The 6,012-nt window shown below is 42.7% G+C and overlaps 1 pseudogene; it reads left to right on the forward strand.

Moving 5' to 3' along the window:
- The first annotated feature begins 3,608 nt into the window (after positions 1–3,608).
- On the forward strand, positions 3,609–5,440 carry LOC103259755 (annotated as a pseudogene).
- Positions 5,441–6,012: the final 572 nt, after the last annotated feature.

A 6,012-nucleotide genomic window follows, 5' to 3' on the forward strand; every position in this document is an offset into this window, starting at 1 on the left:
TATTAGAGAGACCCTATAGAGCCACATCCTGAGAACCTTTTCCTGGCATTTATTTCAGACCTTTTTTTTCTATTTGTTACCAATGTCCCTTCAATTAACCTGATGGCCCTCTCTCTTCTCCCAGCTCTCTAGTTATGAACCCAAATTGCCAATGTTACTTTCTGCATGAACCTTATGGAATCTCCAAATACAATTCTGCATTTCTTCCTACTTTAAAAAAAGTCTGATTATAGATTGTCAATCTTTGTTTTCAGATTTTGACTTGTAGAATGTTTCTGACTTTCATTTTTTTCTGTAATGCTAAAGTATCTTTCCATTATCTGTAGCTTTGGAACAGGTACTGTAGAGTGACCCAGCACTAAACTATTTTGACCCATGTCCCTTAGAGGTGTCTTCCAGTACTCTAAGTCTGTAAACTTTCCGAAAGCTTTTGGGATTTGTATGTGCATTTCCTATAATGACTATGGAATGACCTGCACTATGAATGCACTACTATTTGCCCTGGGTCATATGTGACTCCTGACATTACTTATAATGTGAAAAGAGTATATGAGCAACCTAGACTCAAATAATTCTAAATATACAGAGATGGTACAGTATCTGATAATTCCACTGAGTGATGGGGGCATGTGAATAATTCAGAGCCTCAGATTTGAGACCATATGTTTGGGTTAGTGTCTTGGTTCTTAGAGCTCATAAGTTTGGACACGTTTATCTCTGTCTTTTTTGCTCTGCCCTGAGAAAGCTCATAGTACATAAACCATGCCATCTGTCTGTGGTGATTGTTGAGTGATTCAATGTTTGTAATGTGTACAATATAAAAGCTCGTGATGCTTAACTACCAGTGAAATATTCTTGCTAGTATTTTTTAACTCTGCTTATGGCTTAGATCAGCAGCTTTGAATTCTTGTCTCATAACCAAGAAGACTAAGGAACATGGACACCAAAAGGATGAGTGAACAAAAGGAGTTTGTTAAGCAACAAAACTCTCCAGCAAAAGAGAGAGGGCCCGAAATGAGTTACCAGTGCTAGGAATTTGTTTGGTTTATCTTATTGTTTCTGGGGGCATTTCTCTCATTTACATCATATCCACCCCTTACTTCCTGAGATCTAGCTTGTATTGTGTATATGGGTCCTTGTCCAAAGTTACTCCAACTTGAATATTACCCATAAGTACCACAGAAAAGTGCACTGGGGGGAGGGGGGCTGAAAGCACAATGCAAATACTATGTTAATGATACTATAATAAGCTGAGGTCAAGTCAGGACATTCAGCTAAGCTACTACACCTGCATTTAAGTAGCCAAAGTCCTTTTAAGCAGTACATCCTGGGTTGAGAGTATGTTCTCAACCACATTAACTACATTTTCAGCTAACAGTTACATAATAGGGGAAGTACAGGGGCCTTCTTGCAGTGTTATGTCTCCTCGAGACCGTCCCTCTCTATCTGCCTAACCAGCTTCTATCTCCCCTCTCATTCCCTCCTCTGGACTGGAATCCCTACACGTCATTAGGGGACAGGAGTGATGACCACTCTGGCTACTTCAAGCTATGAGGGGGTATTGTACCTGTGGCAGCAAGGGATTCTCCAAAAGATGATCTAATGGGCCTGGGAAGAAGGATTCTGTCATGCAGGGTCCCATCTGCATCACCATTTGAACTGTGATAGGTTCTAAACGAGAATAAACAAATTTTATAAGAAGGCGTAATATGCAGGGTCCAAAAAGCAGTGCCAGAAAGATTATGATTAGGGAACCCAAAGAAGTAAATAATCATTTGATTAAAGGGAAGAGCATTAATTTGAACCACCATGAGTTAGTGGCTTACTGTTTGAGTTCTATTGTTCGTTCTTGAAGTCTGCTGGCTTCATTTGGACAATATCTGATTCATTGATATAAAAGCAACATTTCTTCTGAAGGAAAGCACATAGTCCTCCCTTTCTAGCTGTTAGAAGGTCAAGTCCCCTTCTGTTTTGGAGTACTACCCCCGCCGGTGAATTTATTTGCCTTTGACTATTGGTTATGGAGATGTGAATGCCTTCTAAGGTATTATAAAGGACAGTGTGGACAATTGTGGATAGAAGGTGGCAGAGGTAAGTTACACATGCCATGCCTGTGCCTATGGCAGTTGAGATGCCTAATTCGGCTGCAAGGACGGTAAATATATGACCCTTTTCGTTTGGAGAGCAGAGGAGGAGATTGAAGCTACTAGAGGAATGTGAATAGTTTCATTATCAGATAGCATACTGAAGTCTGGAATTTGGTATATTAAAGCACAAGTGCCTGACCAATTGGCAGGTAGTCAGAAATAGGAAGAAGTGTCACATAGAAAAAACGTTCCTGGGGTGGAAAGACAGAAGCTATAGTTGACGGTGGTCAACCATGTTAAGACTCCTTAGCTGTATTCCTTATGGTGCTAATGTAGCTCCAGTGAAAGCTTGGAAGGGTACGTCCTAGGGAGACAGTAAATTCAGATTGGTTATATAGAGAAAGGAAGAAATTGGAGATATTGATAACTGCTGGGTGAGGAATAGAAGATTGTGAGAGCGTGAGAAACACGCATGTGGCGAAGTTTGTACATTTTCTACATGCCATTCCTGCTATATGTATACATGGTTGATGGCATGCACAAAGGTAGGGGAAGTGAGTAGCCTGAGAGCAAGGATTATTCATGACAATGGATTGAGAGCCAGAATAGCAAATTTTGTTTTGTAGGGTTTTGTGAGGGATGGTGAGTGATGGTGGGTGAGTGTGTATTTACAAAGGTGTGAGGATAGAGTTCCTAGGAAAGTTTCATGGGAGGGGTTAGGAAACGAGCCTCTGAGACATAGAGGTGCTAGAGTGGTTAGCATGGTTTGAAAGGAGATGGTTCCCCTTTCCTTTCCAAGTTTGGAGGTTTAGAATCTTTAGGTAAATAGGTTAAGGTTTGTTGTATTCCTGGGTATGTTTGTCTGTAATAAAAGTGTGTACCTGATTGTGTAAATCCCACCCCTCAAATTGCAGAAAATGTTTTTAAGCAGGTCAGGTTATTAAAAGGTTCTAGAAAAGGATCTGCTTTATATGTAAGGCTTTATATGTTCATACCAGTTTAAACGTCTGCTTTATATGTTCATACCAGTTTGGGCCCAAGTAATTAAGTCAGATGGAATGGATATAAAGTGCTCAGTGTGAGTTGGCATGCATCTCCAGCAGTGAGATACAAGTGAAGGGTGTGTTTTGTTTAGAAATTGATATGTGAGATTGATGAGAGGAGTCCAAATTTCAGGAGGTAAAGTGAATGGAAATATAAGTGTGAGGAGGCTAGAATTAGAATAAAAGGCCAATAGGGGAAGGAGTAAATTTCATGGTGAGGAGGTAGGAGGTCAGAAAACAAAATGCACACTATAAAGGAGTAACAAGTCAGGGGAGAAATCGAGGAGATCACCTTGTAGTCAGAGGTCAGTGATTATTGAAAGCAACTGATCTATTGTAGTAAGGGGACCTTCAGGGAGAAAGGAGGCCAGGTCTAGATGAAGGAAGGATATATAAGAAATCCCGCCAGGCCCGCCCCGCCCCGCCTGCCCCTGCGCCGGCCGGAATGGCGATCTCCCTACCTTCACTCGGCGCGGAGATGGCGGCGGCGGCGACAGCGGCTCCGGGGGACGGTGGCCCGGGCGGGGCCCCCGGCTGGAGCAGAAGACGGCCCGCTGGCTGTGCTGGGACAAGAATCCTTTAACGTTGGAGTCCGTGAAGCGACTGGTAGCAGAAGGCAATGAAGAAGAGCTGCACAGATGTTTTGGGGCCCGGATGGAGGTCGAGACAGCTGGCCTGCGAGCTGCCATGGGAGTAGGAACCTCCTGCATGAACGACTTGACCATCATCCAGACTACGCAGGGATTTTGCAGATACCTGGAAAAACAATTCAGTGACCCGAAGCAGAGAGGTGTCGTGATCAGCTTTGACGCACGGGCCCATCCTCCCAGTGGCGGCAGCAGCCGCAGGTTTGCCCGACTTGCTGCGACCATGTTCATCAGTCAGGGGATTCCTGTATACCTCTTTTCTGGCATAACCCCAACCCCTTTGTGCCCTACACAGTATCACATCTGAAATTCTGTGCGGGGATAACGGTCACCGCTTCCCACAACCTGAAGCAGGATAATAGCTACAAGGTCTACTAGGATAAGGAAGCTCAGATCATCTCTCCTCATGACAAAGGGATTTCTCAAGCCATGGCCTCATGCATGGGACGAGTCTTCAATTGATGGCAGCCCACTGCTGCACGACCCAAGTGCTTCCATCAATGACGACTACTTTGAAGACCTTAAAAAATACTGTTTCCACAGGAGTGTGAACAGAGAGACCAAGGTGAAGTTCGTGCAAACCTTCGTCCACGGGGTGGGGCATAACTTCATGCAGTTGGCTTTTAAGGCTTTTGACCTTGTTCCTCCTGAGGCTGTGTCAAAGCAGAAAGATCCTGATCCTGAGTTCCCAAGAGTGAAATACCCATATCCAGAAGAGGGTAGAGGTGTCTTGACTTCGTCTTTTGCTTTCGCTGACAAAACCAAAACTAAAATTGTGCTAGCAAATGACCCAGATGCGGATAGACTTGCTATGGCAGAAAAGCAAGACAGTGGTGAATGGAGAGTGTTTTCAGGCAATGAGTTGGGGGCTCTCCTGGGTTGGTGGCTTTTTACTTCTTGGAAAGAAAAAAACAAGGACCGCAGTGCCCTCAAAGACACCTACATGTTGTCCAGCACCGTCTCCTCCAAAATCCTGCGTGCCATCGCCTTAAAGGAGGGTTTCCATATCGAGGAAAAGTTCACTGGCTTTAAGTGGATGGGTAACAGAGCCAAGTAGCTGCTAGACCAGGTAAAAACTGTCTTGTTTGCATTTGAGGAAGCTATTGGATATATGTGCTGCCCTTTTGTCCTGGACAAAGATGGAGTCAATGCCGCTGTCATAGGCGCAGAGCTGGCCAGTTTTCTAGCTACCAAGAATCTTTCTATGTCTCAGCAGCTGAAGACCATCTACATGGAGTATGGCTATCATCTTACCAAAGCTTCCTGTTTTATCTGACATGATCAAACCATCATTGAAACATTATTTGAAAACCTCCAAAACTACGATGGAAAATATCACTATCCAAAAATGTGTGGCAGATTTGAAATATCTGCCATTAGGGACCTCACCACTGGCTATGATGACAGCCAACCTGATAAAAAGGCTGTTCTTCCCACGAGTAAAAGCAGCCAAATGATAACATTCACCTTTGCCAATGGAGGAGTGGCCACCATGCGAACCAGTGGGACTGAGCCCAAAATCAAGATCTACACAGAACTGTGTGCCCCTCATGGAAACAGTGATCCTGAGTAGCTGAAGAAGGAACTGAGTGAACTAGTCAGTGCGATTGAAGAACATTTTTTCCAGCCAAAAAAGGACAATTTGCAGCCAAAGGCAGAGTAAAATGGTCCAGCTTTCGGGACAGTTACGTTTCCCTACAACTCAGATGAATTTGATTTGATAAGCAATATTTTTGAGGGCCAAATGTTCCCAATTTTCATGATAAGTATTTATATTTTTAAAAAACATCTACATCCCTCATTGTTTTGTGCGAATAAAGAAATAATAGACCAAGTTGAGTCTGGGCATTATGTGAATTTTAAAAAATGAATATTTTTAAAATAGCTAACTTTTAAAAATGCATTGTTATTATTATGCCTTAATTTGCCTAAATCATGAATGTATGTCTTCTCTGTAATTATTTTCATGCATACTTGAAATAACCAGAAAACCTATGTGGTTACCCAATTTTGGGCAGTCCTGTGGAGCCTGACCACTTTTTAGGTGTGCTCATTTATGTTTCTATCAATTCCTTATAAAAATGAAATAAATGGCCAGATCAAATGTTGTGTTCATGTTTGGGGAAAATAAAACTTACAGGAATCTGTAAAAAAAAAAAAAAGAAAGAAATCTCTAAGGATGGGGTTCATTAGCTGAAGGAAGTAAGCAGGCACATGAGGTGTCACAGCTTAGAA

Source organism: Carlito syrichta, unplaced genomic scaffold (assembly GCF_000164805.1).
Source record: "Carlito syrichta isolate Samal-C Ts95f unplaced genomic scaffold, Tarsius_syrichta-2.0.1 Scaffold13411, whole genome shotgun sequence".
NCBI classification, from domain to species: domain Eukaryota; kingdom Metazoa; phylum Chordata; class Mammalia; order Primates; family Tarsiidae; genus Carlito; species Carlito syrichta.